Source organism: Chamaea fasciata, unplaced genomic scaffold (genome assembly GCF_029207755.1).
Source record: "Chamaea fasciata isolate MVZ Bird 193981 ecotype frontalis unplaced genomic scaffold, bChaFas1.0.hap1 SCAF_90, whole genome shotgun sequence".
NCBI lineage: Eukaryota > Metazoa > Chordata > Aves > Passeriformes > Sylviidae > Chamaea > Chamaea fasciata.
The window spans coordinates 154,238-170,849 of NW_027094175.1; the positions used below are offsets into that span (position 1 = coordinate 154,238).

General features: G+C 56.2%; 1 long non-coding RNA gene across 1 annotated transcript; it reads right to left on the reverse strand.

Annotated features, from left to right (window-relative positions):
* Positions 1-5,565: 5,565 nt before the first annotated feature.
* On the reverse strand, positions 5,566-7,680 carry LOC136304432 (uncharacterized). The gene is made up of 4 exons (XR_010724566.1): positions 7,541-7,680; positions 7,255-7,406; positions 6,548-6,683; positions 5,566-5,735 (listed from the first exon to the last, which is right to left on the reverse strand). It is a non-coding gene; the product is annotated as an uncharacterized lncRNA (long non-coding RNA).
* Positions 7,681-16,612: the final 8,932 nt, after the last annotated feature.

Consider the following 16,612-nt stretch of genomic DNA (forward strand, 5'->3'; position numbering starts at 1 on the left):
TTGATGCCTCAAATGGGCCGCCCAAACCTCCCGAAGATCCCCGAAAAACACCCACAGCAGCCCCTTGAGACTCCCCGCAGACCCCCCAAACCCCTCCAGGACAACTCGGGACCCCCAGGACCCCCCAAAATCCGCCCCCCCCTCCCCCTGAGGCCTCATTTGACCCGCTCCAAGTTGCGGACAGGCACCAGCTGATCAAGCCACAAGCACCAGCACCTGCGGGACTGGGATGGACTGGGAGCACTGGGAGGGTGATCAGAGAGAACTGGGATGGACGGGGAGTGGACTGGGACGAACTGGCAGGCGTGTGGGGGTCCATGGTGGGCACACGGTGCCTTACTGGTCTGTACTGGAATGGGTCTAATGGCCCCAGGGGAGGGGGTGTGGCCACACTGGTCCAGACTGGGAGGGGTGTCACCATGGCGCCGGAGGCGGAGTCGAGGATACGAGCGAGGCAGAGACACCTAGGGGACAGCCAGGGCACCCCCAGGGACACCTAGGGGACAGCCAGGGCACCCCAGGGATACCTAGGGGACAGCCAGGGACGCCCAGGGACAGCCAGGGCACCCCAGGGACACCTAGGGGACAGCCAGGGACCCCCAGGGACAGCCAGGTCACCCCTAGGGACACCTATGGGACAGCCAGGGCACCGTAGGGAAACCTAGGGGACAGCCAGGGCACCCCCAGGGACACCTATAGGAAAGCCTGGGCACTACAGGGACAGCCAGGGCACCCCAGGGACACCTAGGGGACAGCCAGGGCCCCCCAGGGACACCTAGAAGACAGCCAGGGCACCACAGGAACAGCCAGGGCACCCCCGGGGACACCCAGGGGACCCCAGGGACACCTAGGGGACAGCCAGGGCACCCAGAGGGACACCCAGGGCACCCCCAGGGACACCTAGGGGACAGCCAGGGAACCCCCAGGGACACCTAGGGGACAGTCAGGGCACTCCAGGGACACCTAGGGGACAGCCAGAGCACCCCAAGGACAGCCAGGGCACCCCCAGGGACACCTAGGGGACAGCAAGGCACCCCAGGGACACCCTGGGCACCCCCAGGGACACATAAGGGACAGCCAGGGTACCCCAGGGACACCAAGGGGACAGCCAGGGCACCCCCAGGGACACCTAGGGGACAGCTAGGGCACCCCAGGGACAGCCAGGGCCCCCCGAGGGATAGCCAGGGCATCCCCGGGGACACCTAGGGGACAGCCAGGGCACCCCAGGGACACCCAGGGCACCCCCAGGGACACCAAGGGGACAGCCAGGGCACCTCCAGAGACACCTATGGGACAGCCAGGGCACCCCCAGGGACACCAAGGGGACAGCCAGGGCACCTCCAGGGACACCTAGGGGACAGGCAGGTCACCCCCAGGGACACCTAGGGGACAGCCAGGGCACCCCAGGGACAGCCAGGGTACCCCCAGGGACCCCTAGGGGACAGCCGGGGTACCCCCAGGGACAGCCGGGGCACCCCCAGGGACAACTAGGGGACAGCCAGGGACCCCCAGGGACACCTAGGTGACAGCCAGGGCACTCCCAGGGACACCTAGGGGACAGGCAGGGCACCCTAGGGTCAGCCAGTGAACCCCCAGGGACACCTAGGGGACAGTCAGGGCACTCCAGGGACACCTAGGGGACAGCCAGAGCACCCCAAGGACAGCCAGGGCACCCCCAGGGACACCTCGGGGACAGGCAGGGCACCCCCAGGGACACCTAGGGGACAGGCAGGGCACCCCCAGGGACACCTAGGGGACAGCAAGGCACCCCAGGGACACCCTGGGCACCCCCAGGGACACATAAGGGACAGCCAGGGTACCCCAGGGACACCAAGGGGACAGCCAGGGCACCCCCAGGGACACCTAGGGGACAGCTAGGGCACCCCAGGGACAGCCAGGGCCCCCCCAGGGATAGCCAGGGCACCCCCAGGGACACCAAGGGGACATCCAGGGCACCTCCAGGGACACCTATGGGACAGCCAGGGCACCCCCAGGGACACCAAGGGGACAGCCAGGGCACCTCCAGGGACACCTAGGGGACAGGCAGGTCACCCCCAGGGACACCTAGGGGACAGCCTGGGCATCCCCAGGGACAGCCGGGGCACCCCTAGAGCACCTCAGGGACACCCAGGGCACCCCCAGGGACACGTAGGGGACAGCTAGGGCACACCAGGGACAGCCAGGGCACCCCCAGGGACACCTAGGGGACAGCCAGGGCACCCCAGGGACACCCAGGGCACCCCCAGGGACAGCTAGGGGACAGCCAGGGCATCCCCAGGGACACCAGAGCACCCCCAGGGACACTTAGGGGACAGCCAGGGCCCTCCCAGGGACACCAGGGTACACCCAGGGCCCCCCCAGGGACAGACAAGGCACCCCTAGGGACACCTATGGGACAGCCAGGGACCCCCAGGGACAGCCAGGGCACCCCCAGGGACACCTAGGGGACAGCCAGGGCACCCCAGGGACGCCTTGGGGACAGCAAGGCATCCCAAGGACACCTAGGGGACAGCCAGGGCACCCCAGGGAAAGCCAGGGCACCCCAGGGACACCTAGGGGACAGCCAGGGACCCCCAGGGACAGCCAGGGCACCCCCAGGGACTCCAGGGCATCCCCAGGGACACCTAGGGGACAGGCAGGGCACCCCCAGGTACAGCCAGGGGACAGCCAGGGCACCCTAGGGACAGCCAGGGCACCCCCAGGGACACCTAGGGCACAGCCAGGGCCCCCTCAGAGGTTGAAGGGGCCCCCCCGCTCCAAACCCAGCACGGATGCCTGCGTTGCGGCTCCCCAAAAACCCATGGCCGCCCCTCGAGCTGATATCGACCCCCCCACAGCATCATTGATCCCCACCCGAGTGTCACTGACCCCCCCAATGTCATTGATGCCCCCCCAATATTCCATTGATCCTTCCTCAGCGTCGCTGACCCCCCCCCAAAATTCCATTGATCCCCTCCACTTGATCCCGCCCTTTTTCTCCCCACACGTTTCCCGCACTTTTTCGTGGGGAACGACCCCTGAGGGGTCCTGTGGAAGGATTCTGGAGGTCCGAGGGGTGAATTTGGGGTTTGAAGGGAGGTTTTGGGGGGTCCCAGGGATGGATTTGGGGGTTTTTGGGGGTCCAAGGGATGGATTTGGGGGTCCCGGGGTGGATCTGGGGTCCTGGCGAGGTTTTGGGGGGTCCCAGGGGTGGATTTGGGGTTCATGGGGAGGGGTTGGGGGGTTTTTTGGGGCCTCAGGGGTGAATTTGGGGTCCGGGGAGAGGTTTTGGGGGTTTTTTGGGGTCCCAGGGGTGAATTTGGGGTCTGGGGAGGGGTTTTTGGGGGTCCCTCACCTGCAGGGCGTCGCGGGGGTGGCAGGGGGAGGGGGCAGCGGGGGGGGCCCAGCGCCCACCCCCCCTTGGGCTTCAGGAGGGCGTCGATGAGACCGAAACAGCTCGGGGGGGGGGGGGGGTCAAAAACGGGGGGGGGTCACGGGCTGGAACCCCCCAGTGCCCCCCAAACCACCCCCAGGGCCCCCCCGACCTCCAGGAGCCCGCAAAACCCTCCTCAGGTTCCTTTGATGCCTCAAATGGGCCGCCCAAACCTCCCGAAGATCCCCGAAAAACACCCACAGCAGCCCCTTGAGACTCCCCGCAGACCCCCCAAACCCCTCCAGGACAACTCGGGACCCCCAGGACCCCCCAAAATCCGCCCCCCCCTCCCCCTGAGGCCTCATTTGACCCGCTCCACGTTGCGGACAGGCACCAGCTGATCAAGCCACAAGCACCAGCACCTGCGGGACTGGGATGGACTGGGAGCACTGGGAGGGTGATCAGAGGGAACTGGGATGGACGGGGAGTGGACTGGGACGAACTGGCAGGCGTGTGGGGGTCCATGGTGGGCACACGGTGCCTTACTGGTCTGTACTGGGATGGGTCTAATGGCCCCAGGGGAGGGGGTGTGGCCACACTGGTCCAGACTGGGAGGGGTGTCACCATGGCGCCGGAGGCGGAGTCGAGGATACGAGCGAGGCAGGGACACCTAGGGGACAGCCAGGGCACCCCAGGGACACCTAGGGGACAGCCAGGGCACCCACAGGGACACCTAAGGAACAGCCAGGGCACCCCCAGGGACACGTATGAGACAGCCAGGGCAGCCCTGGGACACCTAGGGGACAGCCAGGGCACCCCAGGGACACCTAAAGGAAAGCCTGGGCACCCCAGGGACAGCCAGGGCACCCCAGGGACACCTAGGGGACAGCCAGGGCCCCCACAGGGACAGCCAGGGCCCCCCAATGGACAGCAAGGGCACCTCCAGGGACACCTAAAGGACAGCCAGGGCACCCCAGGGACAACTAAGGGACAGCCAGGGCATCCCTAGGGACACCTAAACGAAAGCCTGGGTACCCCAGGGACAGCCAGGGCACCCAAGGGACACCTAGGGGACAGCCAGGGCCCCCACAGGGACAGCCAGGGCCCCCCCAGGGACAGACAAGGTACCCCTAGGGACACATAAGGGAACGCCAGGGCCCTGACAGGGACACCCAGGGCACCCCCAGGGACAGCTAGGGGACAGCCAGGGCATCCCCAGGGACACCAGAGCACCCCCAGGGACACTTAGGGGACAGCCAGGGCCCTCTCAGGGACACCAGGGTACCCCCAGGGACAGCCAGGGCACCCCCAGGGACACCTAGGAAGACAGCCAGGGCCCCCCCAGGGACAGACAAGGTACCCCTAGGGGACAGTCAGGGCACCCCCAGGGACACCTAAAAGACAGCCAGGGCAGCCCTGGGACACCTAGGGGACAGGCAGGGCACCCCCAGGGACACCTAAGAGACAGCCAGGGCACCCCAGGGACAGTCAGGTCCCCCCAAGGGACACCTAGTGGACAGCCCGTGGACCCCAAGGTACACCTAGGGGACAGCCAGGGCATCCCAGGGACAGTCAGGTCCCCCCAAGGGACACCTAGTGGACAGCCCGTGGACCCCAAGGGACACCTAGGGGACAGCCAGGGCACTCCAGGGACACCTAGGGGACAGCCAGGGCAACCCCAGGGACAGCCAGAGCACCCCAGGGACACCTAGGGGACAGCCAGGGCGCCCCCAGGGCCACCTAGGGGAAAGCCAGGGCACCCAGAGCTCCAAGTGCTCTCCAAGGCAGGCTCAAAACCCTTACCAACGATTGGCTTTAATAAAGCAACTCACACAAAGTCACCAGCACCACACGGTTGGTCTGTAACGGCTGCAACAAAATACGCCCTTCTGGAAGCAGTTCAGCACTTACTGATCACTTCTTTGTTTTGGCACTTCCCAGCCAGGGCCTGCGGGGCCTCCTGCAGATGCAGGTCTTCGCTGACAAGGCTCCACTTGTGCAGCAGCAGCAGGATTAGGGGCAGGAGCAGGAGCAGCTCCCTGAAATTTTAGAAAATATTAGAAAAATACAGGCAAAAATCTCACCTCTGTCCTCCCCTAAGAACATCCCTAGGACATCATCCCAGTTTTTCCCAGCTAGGAGCTGCAAGGAATTCAGGCAGGGGAATTGACATCAGGGAACAGCTTTGTAAAGTCAAAGGCAGAAAGAGAAGATCCACCAGCAAAGGGCAGGAAAGGGGAAAGGTTTCTGAAAACATTTCTGCAGTCTAATTAATAATTATTTCTGCTTCCCCAGCGAGAAGAACACAAACTCACAGCCATTCAGGCCTGACAGTCCCCTGCAGCCAGAGCTCAGCACACATCCACAGAAGCAAGTCCAGCATCTGAAAGAAAAAAAAAAAAAAAAAAAAAAAAAAAAACACAATCAAACCAGAAGGAAAAGGTGATTTCTTTGGCTTCAAAGTTATTTCAAGTTCTTAAAGCCCAACACAGCTGATAGGAGAAACAGAGTCAGGGCTCCTGGCAGACAGAGGGTGTTTTCCCCCCCAGGGGACTGCAGAGGAATTGTCTGGGACTTGGACTGTCCCTCGGGGTGACACCAGTTGCTGTGACTTTTATCATTCCATATGTTTGACTCCCAAAACTTCCCAGCCCAGGGGCTTGAGCTGACAGGGCAGCACAAAGATTGTTCTCTGTGTGGTGCCCAGATTTGGGGTTCACTGTCACCTTTGCTAGTTTAGATGAATTATACCCACGGCCCCGAATTCCCTGCTCAGTTCCTGCTGCAATAACCTCACAGTGCCTCACAGAGCATGGATATTCCCACGCAGAGCTGCTGCTTGAATGCCAGATGTGTCAGGAACCAGCAGAGCTTCCAAGGAAGCTCAGCAGGATGGGGACAGGATAGGTTTTTATTCCATAGATTTGGTTAATTCTAACCCTCATCCCCTGGGGGTCACCTGTCAGATTTCCCTGGAATTCAGCCACCCCCTGAGCTCGGGCTCCAGGTGATGTTTCAGAGCAGGAGAAGGCACTGGCCGGCCTGTGCTGAGGCAGCCCCTGTGCCCTCGGGAGGACACAGCTCCCTGCAGGAGCTCAGCTCCTTTCCGAGCCCCAGCAGTGGCCTCTGCAAGTGCCTTTCCCTCAGGCAAGGGATGCCCATCCCTGCCTTCAGCACACCTCCAGTGGGACCCACCTGCAAAAGCTTTCCATCACTTCTGCACTCCGGCTGACTCCCTGGAAAAGTCCAGACTTCATCCAAACGAAACTCCATCCCACTCAAACCTTTGATTTTGAGGCATCTCCGAGGGCCGTTGCTCTGGATTTAATTTCTGTGAGGGAGGAGCACCTTGGCTTTAATGCTGCCGATGGGTGATGTCCTCAGGCTGAAAGGGAGGGGATTTGGGGTGGCCAGGACATCCCTGGCAACTGTGTGGGAGCTCCGGGAGGTGGGAATTGCTGTCTGAGCCCCTCTGCAGACAGCCCGAGCCGCCGTTCCCGGGCAATGCCAGCTGTTCCCTGGGGAGCTCTTGGGCTGTGGGTGCCTCTGTCCGGGCTGCAGCATCTCCCCGTGCCCGGTGGGAGCAGCCCCTGGCCGAGGAGCCGCGGCAGCCCCGGGGCCGTGTCCGTGCCAGCCCCGAGCCCGGCCCCGGGCCCTGCGTTTGGCCGCCGCTGCCACGGGCGGGGCCCCGCAGGCACAGCTCCTCCCCTGCACATCATCCCAGGGCTGCTGGCCCCGCTGGGGCTGCCGGCCTCCTTCCTCCCTGCGCCTCCGGGCACCCGGGACACCTGCAGGAAACACCGAGGGACACTGCAGGCGGCACGGGGGGGCACCGAGGCCTCCGGCCAGAAAAGCAGCCCCGGCCTCAGCAGCTGCCATCAGTTTGGCCCGGCAACACTCACCTGCAGGAAACGCCCCTGTGCGGGTGGGACCGGCCCTGCCTCTCTCCAGAACTTTGGCCGTGGAAGAAGGGAAGCCTCAGGACTTGTCCTGCTCTTTTCCGCCCAGAAAGAGACTTTGTGTAAGTACTTTTACGGCAGCTGTTGAGTAAATCCTGGAAAGGACAGGAAATCAGCGTCACTGGAAGAGCTTTGTGCTGTCGTGACCTGCCAGCCAGTTCTGCCCTCGAGCCATTCCAGGGGCTGCTGTGTGAAGCAGCTTTGGCAGAGAAGGCGGCACTGCACTTACCTTAGTGGGGCCAAGCGTTGCCATCCTATGGAGGTCCATCCCCATAATGCAGAGATTGGTTCAGCTGCTTGGAGCAGAGTCCGGGTAATGCCAAGGTGCTGAGTTCGATTCTCAAACGGTCCGTCTGCTTGAGAGTCAGATTTTAGGATCCCTCTCAGGCTCAGTATATCCTGTGACCTGGAAATAAGAGGAAAATTCTCGGCTGAGTTTTAATAAAACAGCTTTTGCCATTGCAGGGTGTGAGCTGCACTCGGTGATTTTCGGCCGCGATGAGCCCCACGAGCATTCCGCCCTTCCTTGCCGCCATCTTGGTTGCGTCTGAGGCCACTTCCGGTCCCGCCGGCATCTTTTTTGCGGCACCGCTAAGGCCCCCGGCAGGTGTTTACACAGACGCCTGACTAAATCCACGAATCCGAACCCGGAGGCGGCGCGGATGAGCACATGGCCGGTGTCTGCACACCTGGAAACGCCGCGGAAAATTGCGCCCGGGCGGCGCTGTAGTCGGGGTTTTTGTGCAGGCATCTGCGTAAACGCCTACAGGGTCCTTATTTTTTCCCGCCCTTTTGGCCGCCCTTTTTAGAAGGTCAGGCGCCTCGCGTCTCGCCGCCATCTTGGTAGTGGAACCCACTAAAATGCCCCCTCGGCCGCTCACACAAGCGCCTGACTCAATGGACTGCCGCCCGCGGCGCCGCTGCGCCCCCATCCCGTGTCCGCACACCCGCAAACGCCGCGGAAAATCGCGCCCGGACGGCTCCGGGGTCCGGGTGGCGCGCGCAGGCAGCCGGCTGCCACGCGCCCGGGCTCCTTGCCTTTTTCCCTCCCTTTCGGCCCCGAGCTGCGGGCGGACGGGCGGCAGCGCCGCCCCCGAGCTCACAATGCGGGGCTGCCACGCGCGTCGGGGACGGGCGGGGGGGGACAGCTGCACTACCGCTCTTTGCCCACAGGGTGGCAGCACTGCCGCACGGCTCCGGCGGGACGGTCATGGGGGGCAGCTGCACTACCGCTCTTTGCCCACAGGGTGGCAGCATTGCCGCACAGATCAGGCGGGACGGGCGGGAGGGACAGCTGCACTACCGCTCTTTGCCCACACGATGGCAGCATTGCCGCACAGATCAGGCGGGACGGGCGGGAGGGACAGCTGCACTACCGCTGTTTGCCCACACGGTGGCAGCATTGCCGCACAGATCGGGCGGGCCGGGCGGGGGGGAAGCTGCACTACCGCTCTCTGCCCACAGGGTGGCAGCACTGCCGCGCGGCGGCGCGGAGCGGAGCCATAAACGAACGTGCCCAGAAATGCCCTTCCGAACAGCCTCCGGAATAAATGGCCCAAAAGACCCCCGAGCACACCTGCGAGAGCCCTGCCAGCAACCAGACCGAAACAAAAAAGCCTTTCGTTCAGGCTCTATTTCAATATTTTTTATCTTTGTGATTCTGATATTTACATTAATCATTACAATTCAGCTTTTATATTATGTACATTATACATCATGTATTATGTTTATTATACTATTATATTTATTATATATATTAAGTATAGAAAGTTATATATAAAATAATTTATTATTTATTATGTAATGTTATAAATAATAATACATTTCATTTAAATATCATGATTATGTACATTATAGATGTTTATATTATGTATATTATATATATTTATAAAACGTGTAGTATGTAATAATATATTGTGTATTTATTATTTATATTATTTTTCATATCCTATACTTTTTGTTATTTTTCTTTTTCATTATTTTTTAATTCGTTTGTTTATATTTTAAACGATATTTTACACTAGATGAATTCATTAACCTAACACATCAGAAACACAATTAATTTGAATTAAATGAGCCTGGTTTTCTAAGGGGTAAAGTTTTAATCTTTATTCAAATAATATGGGCATGTTTTCTCTTTCTCTATGGTTTTTTTTTGGTGGGTTGCGGGGGAGTTTAGTTTGTGGGTTTTCTTTTTTTGTTCGCTTTGTTTTGGAGTTCTTTGCTAATAAACAAGCAGGGTCGGAGAGTTCAAAATAAAACGTCTACTTTGTTTTTATTGCCCCCTCTGAAATACGCCTCGACAGCCTGGACAGCAGGCTGCTGCTGGTAACACTGTGCACGGGTAGGAGGAGACCTGGTCGGGGCTGGGAAGGAAAAAACGGCACCACGGTGGTCACAGCTTTCTCCCTTCAGGAGTTTTATGGAGCAGAAAATACAGAGCTTTTGCCAACTGCGCTCTCTGTGACATCCCGACGTCCAGCGGGCACCGAGGTCATTTCTCATCTTTCTTGCCAACAGCCAAACCCCCAGGCGCCCGGGGGAAGAAAGAGTATGGGGAAAAAAAAAAAGGAACAAAGAAAACATGAAAAAATAAACCAAAACTATAGAAAATAATAAATAAAATTAAAATACCAAAAGAAAAAAAATTTCAAAGTAACAAAAAAGTGGAAAAAAAATTTAAACAAAAAATTAAAATAAAAAACTAAAAGTAGTTTTAACAAGTAAATAAATAGCTAAAGAAAAAAATATAAAAATTAAAAAACGGAAGAAAAAGTCTTTGAAAAACCACAAAACGCAACATGAGAAACCACAACAAAAGAGCATAAAAATACAAAAATAACAAGAAATAAAATACAAAATTAAATAAATGCAGCTTTCACCTCCTGCCACTGCCTAAAAAAGCACCATGGCTTTCCTCAATTATGCAGCAATAAGGGAAACAAACCCAGTGCCCCCCAGAACAGAAGGTTTTCTAGACAATTCCCACTTTTGCTTGGAAACAAATTCTATTTTAGTGGGAAGCTCATTTTGGACAAACACCCAAATGTGCCAAGGTAGGAAAGAACCACCCCCCTGTGTCCAAGGAACAGCAGCTAGGCCTGGATTCAGGTTTTAATGGCATTTATGTAATTAAAAATGCAGTAAATTGAACTTTACAAAGAGATGAATCATGGCAAATAAATACTTCAACGTTTTCTTGGGAATTCACAGAATTTTGTGGAGATGGTGCTGGACAATTCCTGATTTACCAACATTAATTGGGTAAATTTCCTTGGAAATGTGCTCTACAAGGTGCAAAAATTCCAATTAGGATGGAAAATTGGAATAAATAAATATTCCCTTACTAAAATCAGAGAGAAAATCAGAGTTATTCCTTCAAATAAAAGGAAGGAATAACATCTAAATCCAAGCTTGCCTGGAAAACAAGCTCAGGAATTTCTAACATTGAAAACTTTTGCAAGAGTCATGAAGTTGGTGAAAGTTCATGGAATGATGATTTAAAATCTGCTTCCTCTGCTCTAATTTAAAGGGAAGTGGGAATTCAACAGGTCCAGTTACTCCTATCCAACCTTGGACTGGGATAAGGCCTTCCAGTGGCTTCACTTCCTACTGGCTCTCTCCTTTTTGCCCACAACCTGGAAGAGGAAAAGCAACAGGAATAAAGTCTCAAACAGGATGGCCTTGGTCCAGGCAGACTGAAATGCAGCTCCCAGGGAGGGAGGCCAGGCTGTGCCTCGGGGAGCTCCGGGAATCTGGGATTGCCCGTGGGATTAAAGGGCTGGAAAAGCACACCCACCTGCCAGGTTCAGTGCTGGGACCGAGCAAGGCCGGGGCTCGGGGGCAGCAGTCAGAGCTGGGACTGCAGGAGAACACCCCAAACCCGGGTTAAACATCCGGCACGACACGCAGCACGCTCCGGGAGAAACTCGGGTGGGAGAAGCCCCGGGATGCTCCACGTTCCTTGCCCTTGGCAGCTGTGCCAGGGCCTCCATCAGAATGCTGACCTCACCGTGCAGCTCCTACAAAATAGGAGAACTTATGGGAATCGCCCAGCAATCCATGGACTTCCAGTTATTAAGAACCACAGCTGCAGCGAAAGGTGCCCAAACTCTACTGCAAACCAGCAGGTCTGAGGAGACGCAGGGATTTATTCCTGAGGGGACACAAGGATCCCTCAGCCAGCCAGGATTTCTCCCAGGCTCTTCCCACTGCTCTCTGAGGACACAAACAGCAGTTTTTCCCTGGAGTTCCCCTTTCCAACAATGCCAAGACTCATGTTCTCCTCCAACCCCAGGTTCAGGAGGGAAAGTAGGAATATTATCACTGCACAGACTGTCCAGGAGGGTGTGACTGAGGCAGCAGCACCAGCTCCCACTCCACTGCTGCTCTGGATTCCTGAGCAGCTCCTTTCCATCCTGCCCTTCCCAGCACCATTCCCTGGGTGCCATGTCCACAGACACCTTCTCCATGCAGCTTAAAACCCACAGACACCAACAGAAAGGAGATCAAAAATCAATTCACATGCTGCTAGTCAGAGAGAATGGGAGAGGCCTAAAAATCTGCATTTATTTTAGAACACTAGAGCAATTTCTTCATGACCCTGACTATCAGTGATGGGCAGATAAACACCTTCTTTAACTTACTACCTGCAAAAACATCAAGTTTCAAGTTTAGTAAAGATAAAATTTTGCTGCAAAAATAAAAGAGGTGGGATGTTGGTGTTAGTGCTTTAACCTTCGGACATTAGCGGGTATTTGTAAAACAAATTCATTATTGAAGCAGCTAACTTGAAAATAAGGGGGTTTTACAATAAAGTTGACCAAAAAAGAGTCTCAAAATTAAGATACAGGTTGCACAAATATTTAAGGAAAAAAAAGTTGTCTTTCGTGCATATAACCTGCCAGCCTCTCATGTTTTCAGTCCTTACCATTTATTTTTACCAAGGTGATGACTAAAACCTTGTCAAAAGCTCAAAAAAAAAACCAATCCAGGACAAGGCAGGTGTTTTCCCAAGTACCCCCAGTGTGGAGCTGTGTCAGCCACAAGTGTTTGCTCCCTCAGCCCAGCCCGGAGCAGGCTCCAGCTGCTGCCCAGGGGGGTTACCAAGGGACTCACCTGTTTCAAGCTGTAAATGCAGGTGGCCTGCACTGGAGTGCCAAAAAATGTGAAATATGTGACTCTCACCTTGAATAGCGATCGATCTTCTCAGGGGAGCCCCTCACCCAGGATGGGGGGCTCTGCCACGGATTTCATCCCTCTGCATCTGAAAGAAAGTTGGGACAAAAGTCAGAGTGCTGCAGGATACCTTGACAGCTCCACATATCTTGTGGAAATCTAGGAATACCCTCGACAGCCCTGCTACACTCCACATCACAAATTTCAAGCCCCCAGCACTATTATCCTATTACCCCCACACCCAGACTGAGCAGCAAGGCAGAGCAGCTCCGGGCCAAACACACACCAACACCCGTGACACAGCACAGGACAAACGAGGGGACACAACAGGGACAGAAAACTCTGGGCAAGAAGAATGACCCTGAGGGTCCAGAGAACTCGGAATGAGATGACCGAGGTGAGACGGAAGGTGAGCTGGCCAGGCTCAGAGAACCCTGCAGGAACAAGATGCCATCGGGATGACTTATCCCAAGAAATGCAGAGATGGATGCCCGAGAACCCTACGGTCAGAATCCTCGACCTGTCTTTGCATTCTCACAAGACCTAACCCGCCAGAATGGATCAGGGCGGTGCACGGCTGTCAGTACAGCTCAGAACAAGACCTGAAAAGGCATCGGACTGGATGCTTGTGAAGAGAGATGGATTCTGATGAGTGTCCGAGCAGCTGAGACAAAGGCACCTGGCTGAGGAGCACAGAGATCAGAAATGCTAAGACTGATGCCAGAGGTTTTGACAGGCCCCTGAAGGGCTAAGGGAAAAGACAGCACACACAAGACACCCAAGACACAGAGTGCACAACAGACACAACACACACCAGGACTGCTCTGCCCTGCACACCTCGGCACTGTGATCCAGAATGAGACTCTCCCTGGATGAAACTTAAGGGGTCACAGCTTAGACATCCCTGTCTTCAAACCTGACTCAAAAAACCTTGCTAGTGACCCCACACTCTTCTTTCATGCCCTCTACGGCTCTGAGCTCTCCACTTATCTCTCAGATGTCTGGGGAGGTGCATCCACGCCGGGTCCCAAAGAAGGCTGCCTCTCCCTCGGGGAAATTCCTGCTGTGACCAGGCTGGTGTCTCCTCGTCAGCTACAATAAAGAGAACTAAACGTGACCCTGTGCTCTTAGCAGCACATCAGCCAGAAACCAGCAATTCTGCTACTCACAGTCTCCTAAGCTTGCCTGTGTCCTCGGCCCTGTGCTTCAGCTGCGCTCAGAGGCCAACGCCGGCGTCGCAGGGTCTGGTCTAAAAATAAAGACAAAGAACAGAGCTGTAACACGGCCACCATTTACACCTCCCCTGCAAATCAAAACAGTGACCGACCTTCTCAGGGGAGCCCCCTCACCCAGGATGGGGGGCTCTGCCACAGATTTCATCCACCTGCATCTGAAAGAAAGTCAGAACAACAGTCAGAGTGCTGCAGGATACCTTGACAGCTCCACATATCTTGTGGAAATCTAGGAATACCCTCGACAGCCCTGCTACACTCCACATCACAAATTTCAAGCCCCCAGCACTATTATCCTATTACCCCTACACCCAGACTGAGCATCAAGGCAGAGCAGCTCCCGGCCAAACACACACCAACACCCGTGACACAGCACAGGACAAACGAGGGGACACAACAGGGACAGAAAACTCTGGGCAAGAAGAATGACCCTGAGGGTCCAGAGAACTCGGAATGAGATGACCGAGGTGAGACTGAAGGTGAGCTGGCCAGGCTCAGAGAACCCTGCAGGAACAAGATGCCATCGGGATGACTTATCCCAAGAAATGCAGAGATGGATGCCCGAGAATCCTACGGTCAGAATCCTCGACCTGCCTTTGCATTCTCACAAGACCTAACCCGCCGGAATGGATCGGGGCGGTGCACGGCTGTCAGTACAGCTCAGAACAAGACCTGAAAAGGCATCGGACTGGATGCTTGTGAAGAGAGATGGATTCTGATGAGTGTCCGAGCAGCTGAGACAAAGGCACCTGGCTGAGGAGCACAGAGATCAGAAATGCTAAGACTGATGCCAGGGGTTTTGATAGGCCCCTCAAAGGACAAAAGGAAAAGACAAGACACCAAACAGACAGAGTGCACAACAGACAAGTGACACAACACACACCAGCACTGCTCTGCCCGGCACACCTCGGCACTCTGATCCAGAATGAGACTTTCTGTAGCCTAAGCGGTCACATCTTGGACATCCCTGTCACCAAAAATGACTCAAAAAATCCCTCCCGGTGGCCCCTGATCCCACACCCCGCTTTCAAGCCCTCCCTGGCTCCGAGCCCTCCACTTATCTCTCGGACGTCTAGGGAGGTGAATCCACGCTGGGTGGCAAAGAAGGCCGCCTCTCCCTCAGGGAAATTCCTGCTGTTGCTGGGCTGTTGTCTCCTACACAGCTACAATAAAGAAAACCAAACATCAAAGCATAATCTTGGCAGCCCATCACCCAAAACCCGACAATTCTGCTACTCACTGTCTCCTAAGCTTGCCCGTGTCCTCGGCCCCGTGCTTCAGCTGCGCTCAGAGGCCAACGCCGGCGTCGCAGGGTCTGCCTGGGTAAAGAGCAGACAAGGTGACGTGGCAGCGCTGGAACTTGAGGGGACCCTCCCTCCTTCTCCTCCCTGACTCACCTCAACTCCTCGCCCGTTATCCAAGACTACCTGGATGGGGCCTTCACAAGGAGAAGATCAAGGCTCCATCACAGACTCCTGGAATGCTCCCGGAGGGCTCACGGGTGAGGTGACCCGGGTCTGTTGTCCGGTTGGTGAGAGGGGAGCTCGGCCTCCTGCGAGTGGACTCCCTAAAACACACAATAACGGAGGCTTAGAGTTGCACCAGCGAGTGAGGCTTGAACAATAGCAACTGCTTCTGTCCACCCATCGCTGCTCACCTCGCCCACGTCAGCTTGACTGCTGAGATCCGGCTTTACCACCTAAAAATAAAGACAAAGAACAGAGATGTAACACAGCCATCATTTACACCTCCCCTGCAAACACAAACAGTGACTGACCTTCTCAGGGGAGCCCCTCACCCAGGATGGGGGGCTCTGCCACAGATTTCATCCCTCTGCATCTGAAAGAAAGTCAGAACAACAGTCAGAGTGCTGCAGGATACCTTGACAGCTCCACACATCTTGTGGAAATCTAGGAATACCCTCGACAGTCTAACTACACCCCACATCACAAATTTCAAGCCCCCGGCACTATTACCCTCGTACCCCTACACCCAGACTGAGCATCAAGGCAGAGCAGCTCCCGGCCAAACACACACCAACACCCGTGACACAGCACAGGACAAACGAGGGGACGCAACAGGGACAGAAAACTCTGGGCAAGAAGAATGACCCTGAGGGTCCAGAGAACTCGGAATGAGATGACCGAGGTGAGAAGGAAGGTGAGCTGGCCAGGCTCAGAGAACCCTGCAGGAACAAGATGCCATCGGGATGACTTATCCCAAGAAATGCAGAGATGGATGCCCGAGAACCCTACGGTCAGAATCCTCGACCTGTCTTTGCATTCTCACAAGACCTAACCCGCCGGAATGGATCGGGGCGGTGCACGGCTGTCAGTACAGCTCAGAACAAGACCTGAAAAGGCATCGGACTGGATGCTTGTGAAGAGAGATGGATTCTGATGAGTGTCCGAGCAGCTGAGACAAAGGCACCTGGCTGAGGAGCACAGAGATCAGAAATGCTAAGACTGATGCCAGAGGTTTTGACAGGCGCCTGAAAAGACTAAAGGAAAACACAAGACACCGAAAAGACACAGAGTGCACAACAGACACAACACACCCTGGGACTGCTCTGCCCTGCACACCTCAGCACTGTGATCCAGAATGAGACTCTCCCTTATTGTAGCCTAAGGGGTCACATCTGGGACATCCCCATCTCCAAACCCGACTCAAAAAATCCCTCCCGCTGACCCCTGCCCTGGCACCCCGCTTTCATCCTCTCCCTAGTTCCGAGCCCTCCACTTATCTCTCAGATGTCTGGGGAGGTGAATCCACGCTGGGTCCCAAAGAAGGCCGCCTATGCCTCTGGGAAATTCCTCCTGTCACTTGCCTGCTGTCTCCTAGTCAGCTACAATAAAGAAAACCAAACATCAAAGCATAATCTTAGCTGCACA